Genomic DNA, 21,057 nt, shown 5'->3' with positions numbered 1-21,057 from the left:
TTCTCTTCTAGGAGTTTTATGATGTTATATCTTGTATTTCAGTCTTCAAACAGTTTCGAGTTTATTTTTGTATCTGGAGCGAGGGAGTGTTCTAAAAAACACAAATTAGTAGACTCAGAGGGAGAGGGAGAGGGTGGGATGATTTGGGAGAATGGGAATTCTAACATGTATACTGTCATGTAAGAATTGAATCGCCAGTCCATGTCTGACGTAGGGTGCAGCTTGCTTGGGGCTGGTGCATGGGGATGACCCAGAGAGATGTTGTGGGGAGGGAGGTGGGAGGGGGGTTCATGTTTGGGAACGCATGTAAGAATTAAAAATTTTAAAATTAAAAAAAAAATAAAAAATTAAAAAAAAAAACAAAACAGTAATGTAAATAATGAAAGAAGGGTTGTCACTACTAATTCCATTGACATTTAAAGAAATGCTATGAATAATTCTTTGACAAAAATTTTGATAATTTAGATAAAATAAGTCAAATCTTGGAAAGACACTAAATATTATCAATCTCACAGTGGAAATAATCTGAAAATGAATTTCTATTAAAGAAATTAAGTCAATAATTTATAACCTTCCAGAAAACAAACCACAAGGCGTAGGTGATTTCCCTAGGGAATTCTATCACATCCTTATAGGGGGAAAAAATGAATCTCTCTCAGAAAGTAGCAGAGAAGAAAGAGTTCCTAACTCATTCTATGAAGCCAGCAACTGTCTCATACCCAAACAAGATAATGATATTACAAGAAAAAAAAAAGTGCAGGCCAATATGCCTCTACAGAATCAATTAAAAAATTCACAACAAAATTAGCCAATAGAATTCAACATGAATAAAAAGAGCTATATACCATGACCAAGTGATGTTTATTCTAGTTATGCAAATGAGTTCAATATTCAAATCTAAAAATGTAATCTACTGCATCAATAAACTAAAGAAAAAAACCATATGATGATATTAATTTATGCAGGAAAGTTATTTGACAAAATACTCTCAGCAAACCAGGGATAGAGAATTTCCTTGACTTAAGAAGAACATCTACTAAAGAACTCCTAGAGCTAACACCATACTGCTGCTACTGCTGCTAAGTCGCTTCAGTCATGTCCGACTCTGTGTGACACCATAGATGGCAGCCCACCAGGCTCCTCCGTCCCTGAGGTTCTCCAGGCAAGAACACTGGAGTGGGTTGCCATTTCCTTCTCCAATGCATGACAGTGAAAAGTGAATGGGAAGTTACTCAGTCATGTCTGACGCTCAGCGACCCCATGGACTGCAGCCTTCCAGGCTCCTCCATCCATGGGATTTTCCAGGCAAGAGTACTGGAGTGGGGTGCCATTGCCTTCTCCGAACGACATACTAAATGTTAAGATACTGAAATTTTTCCTTCTAAGAATGGTTATAAGTCTAGAGTGCCCTCTCTTTTACTTCTGTTTCACATCACACTGGAAGTTGTAGCTAATGCATTAAGACAAGAAAAGTAAATAAGGTTTACAGATTGGGAGGGAAGAAGTAAAACTGTATTTGCAGATGAATGTGCCTACGTAGGGGCTTCCCTGGTAGCTCAGCTGGTAAAGAATCCACCTGATATGCAGGAATTGAATTGACCCAGTTCAATTCCTGGGTCAGGAAGATCTCCTGGAGAAGGAGTAGGCTATCCATTCCAGTAGTTTTTGGCTTTCCTGGTGGCTCAGACAGCAAAAATCTGCCTGCAACACAGAAGACCTAGGTTCAATCCCTGGGTCTAGAAGATTCTCTGGAGGAGGGCATGGCAACCCACTCTAGTATTCTTGCCTGAGAATCCCAATGGATAGAGGAACCTGGAGAGTTACAGTCCTTGTGGTTGCAAACAGTCAGACATGAGTGAACAATGAAGCACACAGCACAGCGTGTCTATGCAGAAGTGCCAAAGAATCTACAAAATAATTCCTGGAACTAATAAACAAATATAGGAACATTGAAGGGTACAGGTCAATAAACAAAACTCAAACGTTTTCTGATATACCAGCATTGAACAATTAAAATTTGAAATTAAAAACATAAATAATTTCCTATAGCACAAAAACATGGAATACTAAGGTATAAATCTAGTTACAGATATAAAGTCTGTGAGGAAAATTACAAAACTATGATGAAAATATCAAATAAGATCTAAATAAATGGAGAGATATACTAAGGACATGGGTTGTTGTTCAGTCACTAAGTTGCCTCTGACTCTTTGTGACCCCATGAACTGCAACACACCAGGCCTCTCTGTCCATCACTATCTCCCTAAGTTTGCTCAAACTCATGTCCATTGAGTCAGTGGTGCCACCTAACCATCTCTTCCTCTGAAACCCCCTTCTCTTCTTTCCCTCAATTTTCGCCAGTATCAGAGTCTTTTCCGATGAGTTAGCTCTTCACATCAGGAGGCCAAACTATTGGAGCTTCAGCATTGGTTCTTCCAATGAATACTCAGAGTTGATTTCCTTTAGGATTGACTGGTTTGATCTCTTTGCTGTTCAAGGGACCCTCAAGACTATTCTCCAGCACCACAGTTCAGAAGTGTCAATTCATTGGTGCTTAGCCTTCTTTATGGTCCAATTCTCAGATCCATACATGACTACTGGAAAAACCATAGGTTTGACTACACAGATCTTTGTTAGCAAAGTGATGTCTCTGCTTTTTAATACACTGTCTAGGTTTGACATAGCTATTCTTCCAAGGAGCAAGTATCTTTTAATTTTGTGGCTACACTTACTGTCTGCATTGATTCTGGACCCCAAGAAAATGAAATCTGACACTGTTTTCACATTTTCCCCATCTATTTGCCATGAAGTGGTAGGACTGGATGCCATGATCTTAGCTTTTTGAATCTTGAGTTTTAAGCCAGCTTTTTCACTCTCCTCTTTCACTTTCATCAAGAAGCTCTTTAGTTCCTCTTTGCTTTCTGCCATAAGGGTGGTGTCATCTGTGTATCTGAGGCTGTTGACATTTCTCCTGCCATTCTTGAGCAAAGCCTGTGATGCATCTAGCCCAGCATCTCACATGATGTACTCTGCATATAAGTTAAGTAAGCAGGGTAACAATATACAGCTTTGATGTACCCCTTTCCCAATTCTGAACCAGTCCTTTGTTCCAATGAACATGGGTAGGAATAGTCAATATTGTAAAGACGCCAGTTCTTCCCAACTTAATTTTATTCATGCAATTCCAATAAAAATCCTAACAAGTTATTTTGTGGATGTTGACAAACTGATTCACTACCCAATTTTAAGACACACTATAAAGTGGGACAGTGTGATATATTAGCGAAAGAGTAGACATATACATTAATGAAACAGAATAGAGTGTCAAAATAGGCTCAGAAATATAGCTGACTGATCTTTGAAAAAGGAACAAAGGAAGGCAACTCAATGGAGAAATGATAGTCTTTTCAACAAATGTGCTGGAACAGCTGAATATTTATATGCAAAAAATCAACAAAAGGAATCTATAAACAGACATCACATCTCACACACACACACACACACACACACACACACCTAAAATACTGATCAACAACGTGTGGTGAGAAAAGTTAAACAATTTGAAGGCGTTATATAATTTTCGGAAGGGAAAATATATTAAATAAACATTGGTTAATTTAAAGGTATTAAAAATAGGAGAAATAAAATTTATTGTAGCTGTTTGTGGCAGCTACAAAATGCATCTTTCAGATCTCCCAGGTTCCAACTGGAGCAAGGGCCTTGGATGCTGTGCTCTGAAGTCCATCACTGCATCTGCACAGAGGCCCAAGGATGCTCCTGGCCAGCAAGTGCACTCAGCAGGGATGCTGGTGTAGGTGTCATCTAGGACACACAGGCTCCTCTAAATGGTGACTTTGGCTCAAGGACTTTCAATTGGCTTTACCAAAACTTTCTGGTAACTGCACAGCAGTCTAAGGCTTTTGCTATTTAGGCTTTCTTCCTTCCCTCTCCACCATGAGAGCTTGACCTGTATCTGGGTCTAATAGCTGCCCCAGCTTCCTCTGCCTCCGTTACTGTTTTTCCCAGTAAATCCAGTCTTGGCGCCAGGTTTGTGGAGAACTTGAAATAGTATAAGTGGAGCCACGAGGAGCCTGAGAAAACAAGCAGTAAGATGAGGTCTGAGACACAGTCAGCCAGCGCCCCGCTGTCCTGGGTGGTACACAGCGTGGACCCTGGCACAGTGGAGGAGGCCATGAACTGGTAAAGATATCAGCAAAGTGGCCTAGGAAATGTCCTCACAGGTGTGATGATTCAGGTTGCTGAAGATATGGTGAGAAAAAGCCACAGAGACACTGGAACTGGCTGACTACAGCTGAGTTGGACTGACACCCCACAGAGAGATGATGAGGGATCCTGAGCAGTAACAGACAGCTAAAGACTAGGGGGCAACTCGATAATTGGAAAGAAGCCGTTATCACCTGTAGTGAGAGAACAGAAACAGCGACACAGCAAAAAGCAGATCTAACAGAACCGAAGATCTGAAGAGACATTTAGAAGCACGGCCAAGCAGGTCTGCTACGCTAAAATCGGATCCTGGCTAGGAAAACCTGGGATCCTGGAACAAGTGAGGAAGATATGAGTCACCCTTACAGATCCCTGAAACTATCGGTAGTTTGTAGAGAGGGCCTACTCTTCTCTAGTAAAGGTGAGCTCCCCATCTAGGAAAGTGCCAGAACTGATGAAGGAAAAGAGATTATACACACAGGTTGCTGCAAGAATTACCTTTCCTGAGGTAGCAGGACCCAGGGGTGACTCTTATAGGTCTAGAGTAAATGGTGGCCAATGCAGAGAGAAGCAGACATGACTCAGCTGCTCTGGAAAACAGAAGAGGGAGTGAGGAGGCTGAGATCTGTGGGCATGCCCATATATAGTAAAAGAATCCTGAAGGATTCACTAAGCAAAGGAACACTCCATGGGAGGTCCCAGAGGCCCCACTGTGCACCAACGCAGTCAAGACTGTGCTGGTAACTGGGATACTGTTTTCAGTCCATGCTGTGGGCCAGGACAGGAGAGGAGGTCACAGCTGAGTCCATTAACATCCATGGAGATGATGATGAATTAACAGGGGCCAATGGTGAAGCCCAGGGAGCATAGTTACCGTTGTGTCTGCCCCACAGGGAGTATGGGGATAGTTAATAGATCATGGTACCCTTAGAGGTACATGGGCACATGCACACACATGCGCGCGTGCACACACACACACACACACACACACACACACACCACTGTTTAACATCTATAACCAAAGGAAAGGGCAAGAACAGAGAAACAGGAGGATAACAGTTGCTCTAATAAAAAATCAAGATGCCTTGCTCAGTTCCTGGAGTTGAGCTGATTTCAGATCCAGAACTCACTGACCAGAGGGATTGACCCTGAAACACTGTGGGGAGCATGTACTGTACTAATCCCCCTGGTCCTTCTCCACTGCTCAGGGACAAAGGGAAATATTCAGGCATTTCAAGAGGTGTGGGACCCAGGGTCTGAGCAGACACTACAGCTTCATCGTGGTCACCTGCACTGGAGGGGGTCCCATACACCAGTATGCGGACACCAGTCTCAGAAGTCCCTGGGCCTCACCCCACCCATCAGCAAGAAGGCAGGACTTGGCAATCAAAGGGACCAAGGCCAAGCAATGTCTAGGAGACCATCCACAATAGCCAGCCTGCCTCAACAGAAGGACCAAGGCAACCCAACAGGGGTACTTGTACAGCATGCAGCTATGGTATCCAGAGGAGAATGTGCTGCTGGAACCTACAGGATGCCACTTCTCCCAGGTCGGGAAATGTAACCAAGCCACCAGATACATAGAAGTAAGAACAGCGAATTAGGAAAAATGAGATGACAGAGGAACACATTCCAAGAAGAAAAAAGTAAAACCCCAGAAGAACTAAGTGATGTGGAGATAAGGCAATATATCTAATAGAGTTCAAGGTAATGATCATAATAGTCAAACAATTTGGGAGAAGACTGGATGAACAGAGGGAGAAGTTAGTTTTTAACAAAGAATTGGAAAAAAATGAAGAAGAATCAAACAGAGATGAAGAATACAATAACTGAGCTCCAAAGAGGAGACTCAAGCAGTTAATGATGAGAGAAGTGAGAAAATGCAGAAAACAAAGGAAGACTGGTTAAAGCCTGAAGATTGATGATGGAGATTCTCAAACCATCACCCAGTTACGTCATCACCAATCAGTCAGAAGAATAACTATGACATGATCATGTACCCTGTGACTCTTACCCCTAATGGTCTTTAAACCCATGTGTGAAAGCCATCAGGGAGTTCTAGTCCTTTGATCATGACTGGCCTATTCTCCTTGCTTGACACCTGCAATAAATGCTGTCTTTTCCTTCATCACAACCCAGTGTTAGTAGATCAACTTTTCTGCACATTGGTGAGCTGACCCAAGCTTGATTTGGTAACAAAGTGAGTTAAAACTTCACCTTCCTTTATTGCAAATTAATAATGAACTAGTAGTACAAGGTTATTATTGAGAAATATGGCAGAAATATGAGAGGAAACTGCTAAGAGAAATGTCATCGGGTGTAGGGAAGGGTGGAGCGGGGGAGGCTGCTTTTTGTTACAAGCTTGGTGGTACTAACTGACTTTCTCAATTCTGCCTACAATTAAAACCTTAAGAAAAATAAAAATTAATCAAAAGCAAAATGAACTGGAGAAATAGTGTATGCCTGGAAAATATGAGGATAACAAGCTGAAAAAAACTTTCCTAAATGAATCTATGTATCGTCTGCAATTTGCTACTTACAAGAACACCAACAAACAACAAGTAACTCAGGAACAGCAAGAAAAATAGAGATATACATTGACACTCTGCGGCTATAATGCTTGGAAAACTTTCCCCAATTTTAAAATCTACAAGTATTTTTCCCATTATTTTCTTCTTGTTTAAGTTTCAATTTTAATGTTTATTTCCTTAATTCTTTTGAAATTTATTTGGTCAATGGCCTGAGGCAGAAATCTAGAAATCTAGATCTACTTCTGACAGAACCATTATCCTAAGGTTGATTTCCCCCTACTTCTTTTTTTCCCCCATAACCAAGTTAGTTTATTTCAGGATTGTAAGGTTGGCTCAACATTAAAAAAAAAAAAATCAATGTATTACACATTAACATGTTAAAGGAGAAAATTAATACAACCATTCACTAGCTTTAGAAAAAAAGTTTGAAAAAATTTAATCCCTAATCACAATTTTATTTTTTTTGGCTCTGAACATTTTATCTTAAAAAAAAAAAGAAAAGAAAAATAAAATACCGTCCCTACAATGGGGTAAGGCCCCCAGTGGGCCCTGCCTCCTGTTCTCCCTGGTGCCAGAAACCTGCATAGGCCTCAACTGCTTGCTGGCCAATCTCCTCTACCTGGGGCAGCAGCCACTGCTAAGCCTCCGATCCCCACTTCCTGCTAAAGCCTGTTTCCCAGAGTCCTGAGGAGCACATTTGAGCTCCAGGGAACGGAAGAACCAGTGGGAAGCGCCAGTCCTAGGGCAAGGCAGAACACTGCTTGTCAGCAGACCCTCTGCTGGCACTTTAAGCAAGCACGGGGCAAGCCCCCCAGTTTAGTGTGTCCAGTGTCCAGCATGGAGACAGCACATGCATTGTGCAAGAGGAGCACAAGGGCCCAGGGGCTGCATGGTAGGGTTGGTTGGGCGAGACTGTCGGTGCACACCCATGTGTGTGTTTCACACCACTGCAGGCTGCTAGATCACAGGGCCTTAATTCAAAGATACGCCTTCTGAACTCCCCCCAGTCCCATGCCAAATGTGGGTAGTGAAGGAAAGGGGCACGGGGTTATTAGCCTGTGGCTCCTGGGCTATCTGAAGTTCTTGGAAAGGGGCTGTAGAGCTTAGAGCCCGAGTCCCCAGAGTTAGTTGCTGTCACTCTTGATGACAACCTCTACTCCGTGGTGCCGCAGCTGAGCTTGTAGCAGCAGATTCTTGTTCTTAAGATCTCCTACCTGCTGTCAAAGCACATCGTTGTCCAGCTGTAGTTGGCCAAGCCCCTGCAGTTAGTTCTTCAGACAACCGGTGGTTACTCTGCCGAAGTTCCTGGATATAATCACAGGCTTTGGCTAGAATTCCACCTTTACTCTGGCCAGACTTGGTGCTCTCCATGGAGCAGTATGGGATGATCTTGGACAGCTGTACGATCCAGTTGTTAATCTTGTCTCTGCGGCGGCGCTCCACTTCATTATGCTGAGCCCTGCGTTCCTCATCCCGAGTTCTCCGGGGAGCTTCTGACTTCGGGGAATAAGGGTGGGTCCTGGGGGCAATAGAGCGCTGGCTTCCTCCCTGCAACACTTCCTGTGGTGACATCATCACAAAGAACTGACCAGTGCCAGGAGGGGTCGCCTGCCCCAGTAGTGCCTCTGAGCCCTGGGTAGTAACAACAGCTGCTGTACTCCCCGATGTGGTACCCCCTGCCCCATCTCCCACTGCAGTGCTGGGGAGGTAAGTATAGTGCGTCTCAGCAGCTGTCCCCTCTGTGTCAACTGCATCATCACTCGTGAACGCACCCTGGATCACCGGCTGGGTCATGGACTGAGCGGCAGGGTAGCCGCTGACGGCACCAGTCCCCTCAGTCTGGCCATCCAGCTGCCCTTCAGACACCTGGATCACCCTGTACATCACCTGGCCCCCATTTTCAGTTCGGAAGACGTACTTGAGGTTGGGGTCAGGGAAAGTGGCAGCTGACTGGATGCTAGCTATAGCCACACTGGTGGGGTCCTCCCCAGTTGCCACGGCACCTTCCTGAATCTAGACTGTCCCCTCTTCGGTTTCTGCTGTTTTCTGCTGCCCCTTCATCTCTCTGTGAGGGGGCACATCCGAGGAACTGGTCCTTCTCTGGAAATCTTCGTATCTCCTGCCTCACAGGCCTGAGTGCTAAGTCCTTTATCTTCAGCGGATGAGTCACGGAAAGCGTGTATCCAAAGTGTTAACCCCCAAAAAAGACTATTCATAATTTTAAAACTTAGCAAATTAGGTAACTGAAGGAGGTTCTCAATTTGATAAGGAGTATCTGCAAAACTTATAGTAGAAGTAACGTTACTTAACTATACCTCCCTATCTTCTTTCCTGTTTGTCATTTATAATTAATCTAGTTGATTTTTTTTCTCCTCGTTTTACTCCTTTCAGAGCTCTTCTCAGAACCATCCTATGCAAAAAAGACCACTCCAAAGCGGTGAAAAGATAAATCCTTTCATTTTCCCCTGTTAACACAGGCCTTCTTCTCATTGTCCCCTTCTGAATGCTAACACTTTGTTCACTATTTCAAAGCCTTCATTTTGCTGCCCTATCATTGACTCTCAATTTTTCAGATTCCTTGATTTACCTAGTGAGAAAATGCAAAGAGAAAATCTTAACGACAGTGTTTCACTTCTCAGATGGCACTGAAATATGTCTTTTTTAGGATGGAATTAAGAAATAATGATTTTTAAGATGCCAGTATCATTTTATATTACCTAGCAGCAAACCTTCACTTTTTTCTTATTTATGAACTATTATCTGGGAGATAGGCTATCCCATCCTTCACTCATTGTTCTATAAATCTTAGAACTAACATCACTAAATTTATTCTGCACCAAATAATAAACATTATAATTGAAACAAGCTACCAAGTGCTGGATTTTGACATTTAGTTTTCTTTTAAAATTTATTTTGTATCAAAATAATTTGAGTGGGTAGTTATTTGTGGTTATTGATTGTAAAAAAATTTTAACATTAAAAATTACTTAGATATGCATCCCCTGATATTTCTGGTAAATTTTGTTCTTGAACTATACAATAGGCTATGGAAAAAATGCCACTGTCTTAAATCAACACAGTAATATTTAACAACTGTAGATTTAGCAAAGCAATAAGGACATTTATGACTATTTTAACCTGTTGCTACTTGTTTTCCTTATTATCTGGTCATTTCTATTAAAATGCTGGATAATTTATGGAGTTTACACAAATATTATAACGCTGAATAACTGTGTGTGTACAAATTATTGGGGAGGATACGGAAGAGATTCTCCCCTCCCCCAGGGATTTATATGAGGAAATTTGATCTCATAATCCATTAAAATAGAATCTCACATTTTTCTATAGGCATTGTGTACAGAAAGAAGATTCAATAGCATGAAACTGTAAAATGCCCTATGCAAATACTAACTCTAACCATAGAGGCTGCTTTTAACACGAGGTCCAAATTCTGAAAGCCTGTATTTGAGAACATGACTTAGCCTCTTGAATAGCACAGTTGATAAACACATATTTCAGATTAAGTTAGTAGATTTGAAATATTATCTTTATCCGTATCTAACTAGGAACATGTGGGATATCGCTAAAGGGAAAAAGGAAAGATATGTGGCATGAATTTTGAAAAAAAAATGAGACCTATATTTTTATGTTCATTAAGGATAGGAATTAAAAGGTTCTTAACATAAATTTTAAAAATGTGTATGCCAACCTATAAGGCACTGCTTCTCCTAAGACATTCGTGGAGCCTTCAAGTGAAGAAAGAGTAGCTCAGTTTTAAAGTGTAGACTTGGAGGTACAAAGTGGTTTTGATCATTTTTCTTCTGATTATATGAGCACGTTGATTCATAGCTTGAAATGTCAGAAGCAATAATTTTCTTGTTATTTTTTACAGGGCCTATATTTCAAGTTCTCTAAATAAATGATGACAGAGTACCTGTATCACCAATATGCAACCACGCTCTCAGCTGTCCCTGAAGGCTTGAAATGAAATCAGCTTCAAAAGAGTGAGGTCTAAATTTCAGGTCATAAAAAAAGAATATTGGATAAGACTCCCCCCCCAGGTATTGATTCACTACACTCTAGAATAAAATAAAAAATACTGTTTAGTGAAGTATCTTTATCACATCCTATTTCTGCTGCTGCTGCTGCTAAGTCGCTTCAGTCGTGTCCAACTCTGTGCGACCCCGTAGATGGCAGCCCACCAGGCTCCCCCGTCCCTGGGATTCTCCAGGCAAGAACACTGGAGTGGGTTGCCATTTCCTTCTCCAATGCATGAAACTGAAAAGTGAAAGTGAAGTCGCTCAGTCGTGTCTGACTCCTAGCGACCCCATGGACTGCAGCCTACCAGGCTCCTCCAACCATGGGATTTTCCAGGCAAGAGTACTGGAGTGGGGTGCCATTGTCTTCTCCGCATCCTATTTCTAGTCCCCCTCTTTTTTAAAATTTATTTACTGAACTCATTTCCCAATCTCTTGTTTCCCCTTTTCATCACTTTTTGCTTTCTTTCTGGTGGATTCTTCACAGTGAGTAACTCAAAGTCAAGAATATTCTTGCCTATATTTTCATAGTTGTTTTTAAGGCCAGTTTTAAAAACCAGTGTTCCAAGGGTGGGATGATTTGGGAGAATGGCATTGAAACATGTATAATATCATACATAAAACGAATGCAGGCTCGATGCAGGATGCAGGATGCTCGGGGCTGGGGCACTGGGACGACCCAGAGGGATGGTACGGGGAGGGAGGTGGGAGGGGGCTTCAGGATGGGGAACACGTGTACACCCATGGCGGATTCATGCTGATGTATGGCAAAACCAATACAATGTTGTAAAGTAATTAGTCTCCAATTAAAATAAATGAATCTATATTAAAAATAAAGATAAATAAATAATTGCCCAATGCTAAAAAAAGATTTGATTTCAATACTGTTAAATCAAATAATTTAGATCAATTCATGATTTCCCCCAGAAGCACTAATGACTTTATTGCTAAACAATGTAAAGACTACAAACAAAACCAAAAAGACTTTATAAATTATTTTATGAGGATATATTTTCATAACTATAAAAGTAACCCTAGTCACTTGGGGAAATATTTTAGTGGGTTAAAAAATAAGGTTAGGCAACTTTTGAGAAGCCCCACAAAATCTGCATCTATTAATATTCATCTTAATCTGGGACTGATCTTACTTTTTCAAAACTTGTTACAGATGCAAAATTCCACACCATAGTACTACCAGAGGGATTAAAATGTATTTTCATTGCAAATATACTGATATTTTCCCTTAGGAGTCTCTGTGGCCAGAAGCAGGTGTGTTTGGTCTCACCCAGATGGGCTGACATTGTTTGGAAAGGAGCGAGCAGGACAGGACCTGGGAAAGCCTTAGACCTTTGAAAGAAAGTGCTGTTTTCCCAGCAACCCCACTTCTGGGCATACACACCGAGGAAACCAGAATTGAAAGAGACACATGTACCCCAATGCTCATCGCAGCACTGTTTATAATAGCCAGGACATGGAAGCAACCTAGATGTCCATCAGCAGACAAATGGATAAGAAAGCTGTGGTACATATACACAATGGAGTATTACTCAACCATTAAAAAGAATACATTTGAATCAGTTCTAATGTGGTGGATGAAACTGGAGCCTATTATACAGCGTGAAGTAAGCCAGAAAGAAAAACACCAATACAGTATACTAATGCATATATATGGAATTTAGAAAGATGGTAATGATAACCCTGTATGCGAGACAGCAAAAGAGACACAGATGTATAGAACAGTCTTTTGCACTCTGTGGGAGAGGACAAGGGTGGGATGATTTGGGAGAATGGCACTGAGACATGTATATTATCATATGTGAAACAAACTGCCAGTCCAGGTTCGATGCATGATACAGGATGTTCAGGGCTGGTGCACTGGGATGACCCAGGATGGTATGGGAGGGAGGTGGAAGTGGGGTTCAGGATGGAGAACACACATACACCCGTGGCAGATTCATGTCAACGTATGGCCAAACCAATACAATGTTGTAAAGTAATTAGCCTCCAATTAAAATAAATAAATTTATATTAATAAAAAAAGAAAAGTAAAAGAAAAAAAGCACACTGTCTAGTGAAAAAACTGTGTATGGTGGATCTACTGCATGTTTGGCTACTGCGTTAAAAGCTGTCTACTTGACCATGTTGAGCTCCCATGCAAATGAAGGAAACAGATCAGAAAGATGGATTGGCCTGCGGTCAGCCTAGGTGTACTGCTGTCTTCCTCTAGGACACTTTCTGCAGATGCACAACTTCAGGGGGGCAAGAGTCTATGAGGTAATTTCCCGCCAGCTCTGATGCAAAGTTTGCAAAGTAAATGCAGCTGAAATTTCCACTGGTCTAAGTCCGTAACTCTCAGGACAAATGGTGAGCAAACCAGGCAAAACAATTCTTCATGCTACTTTTCATGTAAGTTTACTCACATCTGATGTATGCAACTATAGTCACAAAAAGTGAAATGATGCGCTTTGTGATGTAAAATTCCCACAAAGAAACAAGTTCAACCTATAAAAGGTCACTGGCTATTCACCAAATTATCTCTTTTTAACCCTTACTGTTACACTACCTATGCCCCCTAAGTCAATGGGCCATTACTTCTTAGCTTGACAAGACTTGCCACCCACAGCCTGAACTGAACTTCGGGAGCCCATGCCACCTGTCTGGAAGTTAATCAGACTCACCCTTTTCAGAATCTGCAATAATAACCACAGGGAAAATTCAGACTTGGGTCATTAGTGGCAGGTCCCCATAGTAAACATCATGAAGTGAGAAGAATACCAAGAACACTAAGAATACCAATACACGGTGCTGATACTGTGCCTGGCACTGTTCCATTATTCTCCTCATTTTAGAGATGAGGAAATGGAGGTATGGTTTCAATAAATATCTCCAAATCAGACAAGTTGGAAAAAAGTGAAACCACAATTTGCCAGTGACTCTAATCTGGCCAGGGACTGGGCCCTGTGCTCAACCCTGCCGGGTTCCCACACCTGGAGGCTGTTTCCCTTTACTGTGCAGCCTGGAGGCCTCTGAGAAGTCCCATGAGTTACTTAATCCCATGTAATTTAACTGAGTTACTTAATCCCATGTGTTACTTAATTGAAGGTGGTTCTCTGTAGCTTGTAACCAAATATGCCCCTCTAACAACAATCTTCTAAAGAAGATTTCTAATTTGCCTTATGAAATGTGTATATAGGTAGAGTCACTGATAACTTTCATTTTTCTTTTAGTTTCATTCTAGCCTGAAAAATATTTTCTTTCAATATGAAAGTAACTACTTTTATTCCACTGTTTTTTTCTAGAACATCTACTGGGCTAGTAGCATAGTTTATTAAAACATACAGCTCTAATGGATTTGAATCATGATATGATTGAATACAACTGTTATTTTAAATTACAACTGTTATTTTAAATTACTCTTGAAGAGATCTCTTCAAGAAAATTAGAGATACCAAGGGAACATTTCATGCAAAGATGGGCTCAGTAGAGGATAGAAATAGTACGGACCAAACAGAAGCTGAACATACAAAGAGGAGGGGTCAAGAATACACAGATGAACTTTTACAATAAAGGTCTTAATGGTCTGGATAACCACGATGATTACTCGCCCAGAGCCAGGCATCCTGGCGTGTGAAGTCAAGTGGGCCTTGAATCATTACTATGGACAAAGCTAGTGTAGGTGATGTAATTCCAGGTGAGCTATTTTGAATCCTAAAAGATGATACTGTTAAAAGTGTTGCACTCAATATGCCAGCAAATTTGGAAAACTCAGCTGTGGCCACAGGACTGGAAAAAGTTAGGTTTCATTCCAATCCCAAAGAACTGCAATGCCAAAGAATGTTCAAATTACTGCACAATTGCACTCATTTCACATGATAGCAAGATTATGCTCAAAATCCTTCAAGACCAGCTTTAACAGTATGTGAATTGGGAAGTTCCAGATGTTCAAGCTAGATTTAGAAAAGGCAGAGGAACCAGAGATCACATTTCCAACACCCATGAGATCAGAAAAACATCTACTTCTGCTTCATTGACTATGCTAAAGCCTTTGACTGTATGGATCACAACAAACTGTGGAAAATTCTTAAAAGGATGGGAATACCAGAACACTTTATCTGTCTCCTGAGAAACCAGTATGCAGGTCAAGAGGCAACAGTTAGAACTGGATGTGGAACAATGAACTGGTTCAGAATTGGGAAAGGAGTACATCAAGGCTGTATATAGTCACCCTGTTTTTTTTTTTTTAACGTATATACAGAGCACATCATGTGAAATGGCAGGCTGGATTAAGATTAAACTGGAATCAAGATTGCCAGGAGAAATATCAATAACATCAGATATGCAGATGACACCACCTTAATCACAGAAAGCAAAGAGGAACAAAAGAGTTCTTGATGAAGGTGAAAGAGGAGAGTGAAAAAGCTGGCTTAAAGCTCAGCGTTCAAACAACGAAGATCATGGCATCCGGTCCCATCACTTCATGGCAAATAGATGGGGAAACAATGGAAATAGTCACAGACTTTATTTTCTTGGGCTTCAGAATCACTGTGGACAGTGACTGCAGCCATGAAATCGAAAGATGCTCCTTGCAAGGAAAGCTGTGACAAACGTAGACATGGTATTAAAAAGCAAAGACATCACTTTGCCAACAAAGGTCCACATAGTCAAAGTTATGGCTTTCCTAGTAGTCATGTATGGATGTGAGAGAGTCGGACCATAAAGAAGGCCGAGTCTGAAGAACTGATGTTTTCAAATTGTGGTGCTGCAGAAGACTTTTGAGAATCCCTTGGACATCAAGGAGATCAAACCAGTCCATCCTAAAGGAAACCAATCCTGAATACTCATTGGACAGACTGAGGCTGAAGCTCCAATACTTTGGCCACCTGATGCAAAGAGTAAATTCATGGGAAAGGACTCTGATGCTGGGAAAGACTGAGGATAGGAGGACAAGGAGGGGTGACAGAGGATGAGATGGTTGAATGATATCACCAGTTCAACGGACATGAGTTTGAACAAATTCCAGAAGATGGTGAAGGTCAGGGAAGCCTGGTGTGCTGCAGTCCGTGGGGATGCAAAGAATCTGATATGACTGAGTGACTGAGCAATAACAACAAAGCTTTTCTATAACTTTCTATTGTCTAAAACATAAAACAGTGGGCAAAATAGTGTATATTTTCTTACATGTCTCTTTTCCCCACATATTGCAAGAACACGGATATCAGAATCTCTAATAAAAATGTGGCCATTTCTCTTCTTCTTTGTTATAGAGGACAAAAATTTTGGAGTTCTAAACTCTTTTAAGTTGAAGAACTTAGCTTCCTGAAACACTTTAGGCCCAAATATCTTTTAAAATATTGGAATGGGGAAGATTTTATCAACCCGATACAATAGGAAAGTTTCCATTTTTAAAACAAAACTCTGCAGAAGAGCAGAAATTATTTGATGCATATTTCCCCTTTATAATTACAAACCAAAACTGGAAGGAAACATATGAAACTCTATAAAGCGGAAGGTCCTGAAGCTGTTCCACTCAGAATACATACAAGCTAAAACATAAAAAAATTCCAGGAGAGATAACCTCCTCAGAATGTTTTTTATAACTGACAGAGGCCAGCAAATCTGCAGTGGGTTTCACAGGCCCCACATTACTGAAAGTCAGTGGCTCTTTCAATTCTGGTTTCCTCGGTGTGTATGCCCAGAAGTGATGTACCCCAATGTTCATCCCAGCACTGTTTATAATAGCCAGGACATGGAAACAACCTAGATGTCCATCAGCAGATGAATGGATAAGAAAGCTGTGGTACATATACACAATGGAGTATTACTCAGCCGTAAAAAAGAATTCATTTGAATCAGTTCTGATGAGATGGATGAAACTGGAGCCGATTATACAGAGTGAAGTAAGCCAGAAAGAAAAACACCAATACAGTATACTAACACATATATATGGAATTTAGGAAGATGGCAATGACGACCCTGTATGCAAGACAGGGAAAGAGACACAGATGTGTATAATGGACTTTTGGACTCAGAGGGAGGGAGAGGGTGGGATGATTTGGGAGAATGACATTCTAACATGTATACTATCATGTAAGAATTGAATCGCCAGTCTATGTCTGATGCAGGATACAGCATGCTTGGAGCTGGTGCATGGGGATGACCCAGAGAGATGTTATGGGGAAGGAGGTGGGAGGGGGGTTCATGTTTGGGAACGCATGTAAGAATTAAAGATTTTAAAATTTAAAAAATAAAAAAATAAATAAAATTAAAAAAAATGAAAGTCAGTGGGCTTTGTACAAATTTCAATAATGTAGCTACTGCAGAAAATGCCTTTGCACAAAGAAAAGTGCTACACCCCAAATGTGTGCCAAAGCCTGAGACTGGAAGGCGTGAAGCAGTTTTCTTCCTCTGCCCCGGAAGCGTCCCTCCTGCAGGCCGCCACATGGTGACTCTTCGGCAGGATTTAAGGTAGTTAACTAAGAAATCCAAATTGGAAAATACAAACACCATGTTTGTTTTTACTTGATCAATATTGTTACGAGAATGATATTAACTGTTTGGGGTATTTTCAGAGATATTCCATATCACTTCAGTTTTAATACCAGCTTGCAATCTGCCTTGTCTGTCAGCCCAAACCAGATGAACACAGACTATTCATCTCTAGATAGTTACTCAGAAAGATCTGGAAAACAGGCGTATCATGAACTGAACATTTCACTTCTCATTTCATCCATATCCAGAAGTTCATTCCCAGGACAACACTTTAAAAGCTGACACCTTAAAAGTCACCACACATGACAGAGTATGCATATGTCATTTCAGGACTGATTCAGTATTTTCTCCATCATGATGGTGAAAGTTACATATTACATACAATGATTAAAACCAATGTTCTTTTTCTTCCTCCATTTTGTCTACTTTTTGGGAAATATTTTCCATTTAAATTCATATGTTATACAATCTTGACTTTGGTAAAATACCACTCAGTGAAACTTACATGCAGAAAAATAATATTAATTTTTTAAGATGTGTGATTTAAAATTCTTTCACACATGTGTTTTCCCCCATTACTATTTTTTTCCTTTGATTAGTGGTTATTTCCAATTGCCTTTGTTATTAATCAAATAAATGAGGGGAGAGAAATAGTGCATTAAAAATTCTAAAAAAAATTGGTACTATGAGGTACACTAACTATATTTTTAAACTATACAGTCAAACCTTTATCTCATAATAATGCTCAAATAAGGCATATTAATTTTTTAATCTGCAAGTATGGCTGCAAAAATTGCTTCTCCATTCAACAAATTTACTAGTCTTACTTATGAAAGATTAATTACATTAAAATCTTTTAGTTGTTTTTAATTCCTGGTGGAGAGGGAGCTTAAAAAAAAAGAACTTCCATTCTGAAATATATTTTAAAAACAGTTTTATGTAAAATTTTCAGTAGCATATATATCCCATTGGAAAAATACAAACATCTTTAAACCAAATATTTTAATCTGTAGGAAAAGTCACAAGCTTCCTAGAGAAAGGAGACAGCCTAATTTCCTTTACCAAGTACAACATGTAAATGAACTGAACAAGGTAAATTATCTAATGTGATTTTTGTAATATAGTTCAAATTTTACCTTTAGTCATTTCTATCTACTTATTGATGCCGGAAGTAAATTTAGTGAAACTAAAGGAACTCGTAGCTAAAACAAATTGTCTCTAAAATCTGCTCTTTCTCAGCTACTGGCTGGCTGTCCACTTAGGCATCAGGGTTCCCTGAAAGGGCCTTTCAAATTACTGGAGACACTTGATCTACTCTTTTCTACTAAACCCAATGCTGGTTCTTGACACCACATCTGGCAACGAGCCTTATCATTTGATGCCATTCAAAGTGCATTGAGTGAGATAGTCAAGTGGGCCTTAGGAAGCATCACTATGAACAAAGCTAGTGGAGGTGATGGAATTCCTGTTGAACTATTTCAAACACTAAAGATGATGTTGTTAAAGTGTTGCACTCACTATGCCAGCAAATTTGGAAAACTCAGCAGTGTCCACAGGACTGGAAAAGATCAGTTTTCATTCCAATCCCAATGAAAAGCAATACCAAAGAATGTTCAAACTACTGCACAATTGCAATCGTCTCACATGCTAGTAAAGTAATGCTCAAAATTCTCCAAGCCAGGCTTCAACAGTATGTGAACCATGAACTTCCAGATGTTCAAGCTGGATTTAGAAAAGGTAGAGGAACCAGAGATCAAACTGTCAACATCCATTGGATCATAGAAAAAGCAAGAGTTCCAGAAAAACATCTACTTCTGCTGTATTGACTGTGCCAAAGCCTTTGACTGTGTGGATCACAACAAACTGTGGAAAATTCTGGAAGAAATGGGAATACCAGACCACCTGACCTGCCTTCTGAGAAATCTGTATGCAGGCCAAGAAGCAACAGTTAGAAGCAGACATGGAACAATGGACTGGTTCAAAATTGGGAAAGGAATACGTCAAGGCTGTATACTGTCACCCTGCTTATTTAGCTTATATGCAGAGTACATCATGCAAGATGCCAGGCTGGATGAAGCACAAGGTGGAATCAAGACTGCAGGGAGAAATATCAATAACCTCAGATACACAGATGACATCACCCTTATGGCAGAAATAGAAGAAGAACTAAAGAGCCTCCTGATAAAAGTGAAAGAGGAGAGTGAAAAAGCTGGCTTAAAACTCATTCAGAAACCAAGATCGTGGCATCTGGTCCCATCACTTCATGGCAAATAGATGGGAAAACAGTGGAAACAGTGGCAGACTTTCTTTTTTTGGCCTCCAAAATCACTGCAGATGGTGACTGCAGCCAGGAAATTAAAAGACACTTGCTCCTTGGAAGGAAAGCTATGACCAACCTAGACAGCATATTAAAAAGCAGAGACATTACTTTGCCAACAAAGGTCCATCTAGTCAAAGCTATAGTTTTTCCAGTAGTCATGTATGGATGTGATAGTTGGACTATAAAGAAAGCTGGGTGCCACAGAATCAATGCTTTTGAACTGTGGTGTTGGAGAAGACTCTTGAGAGTCCCTTGGACTGCAAGGAGAACCAACCAATCAATCCTAAAGGAAATCAGTCCTGCACATTCATTTGAAGGACTGATGCTGAAGCTGAAATTCCAATACTTTGGCCACCTGTTGCTAAGAACGGACTTTTTGGAAAAGACCTTGATGCTGGGAAAGATTGAAGGTGGGAGGAGAAGGGGACAACAGAGGATGAGATGGTTTGATGGCATCACAGACTCGATGGACCTGAGTTTGAGCAAGCTCTGGGAGTTGGTGATGAACAGGGAAGCCTGGCATGCTGCAGTCCATGGGGCTGCAAAGAGTCAGACATGACTGCGCAACTGAATTGAATTGAAATGATTCAAAGTGCCCTGGAAATTTTTCCTATTGCATTTATAGCAGCAATAAATTTACTACACATGAGAGGGCAAGATTATGGAGTAGAAGGACCGGAGCTCACTTCCTCTTGTGAGGACACCAGAATCACCAATAACTATCATTAAAAAAGACTGCAGTCTATCAACAAAAATATTCTGCATCCAAAGACATCAAGAAGAAACTCAATTAGATAGTTGGAGGGGTGCTGGCCCACAGACTGGAGAATAATTAAATGGCAGATATTCTCCCGCAGGAGTGAGAACTGTGAGCCCCCGTCAGCATCCTCAGTCTGAGGAACTGGCATTCAATAGAGGAGCACCCAGACCATTTGGTTTGATGGCCAAACAGGGCTGGGGTGCGGGAGCTGCACAGGAGTGCTGTAAAACAGAAACTCAACTCTTGGGGAGGGTGCACACAAGGACGCAAATGCCCCAGGACCCATGACAGAAGGACTGACTATAGGAGCCTGGGTCAGACCTACTTGCTGGTCTTGGAGGGCCTCCTGGGGGTAGGGGTGGCTCTGGCTCACTGTGGGGACAAGGACAGTGGTAGTGGAAACATGCACCAGCATGAGCTCTCCTGGAGGCTGTCATTTTGGTACCAAGACCTGCCCCCACTCAACAATCTTCAGTGTTTAATGCTGGAATGCCTCAGGCTAAACAGCCAACAAGGTGGGGATATAGACCCATCCATCAGAAAGTAGGCTATCTAAAGTCACCCTGAGCCCACAGCCACTTATAAACACACCCCTTCACATGGCTCTACCCACCAGAGGGACAAGACCCTGCTCTCTCCACCAGTGGGCAGACACTAGTCCTTCCTACCAGAAAGCCTGAACAAGCTTTTCAACCA

General features: G+C 41.1%; 1 protein-coding gene and 1 pseudogene across 2 annotated transcripts in view; both read right to left on the bottom strand.

The window, feature by feature from the left end:
- The window catches only part of FMN2 (formin 2), a 368,530-nt gene that overhangs the window by 30,986 nt on the left and 316,487 nt on the right, over positions 1–21,057 (bottom strand). The window lies entirely within an intron of this gene.
- On the bottom strand, positions 7,213–8,937 carry LOC102177612 (annotated as a pseudogene). The gene has a single exon (XR_001917437.1). The product of XR_001917437.1 is annotated as an upstream stimulatory factor 1 pseudogene (transcript).

The sequence above is a fragment of the Capra hircus genome, chromosome 28, assembly GCF_001704415.2.
Source record: "Capra hircus breed San Clemente chromosome 28, ASM170441v1, whole genome shotgun sequence".
In the NCBI taxonomy this organism is placed as follows: domain Eukaryota; kingdom Metazoa; phylum Chordata; class Mammalia; order Artiodactyla; family Bovidae; genus Capra; species Capra hircus.
This window is presented reverse-complemented; position numbering and strand designations above follow the sequence as displayed.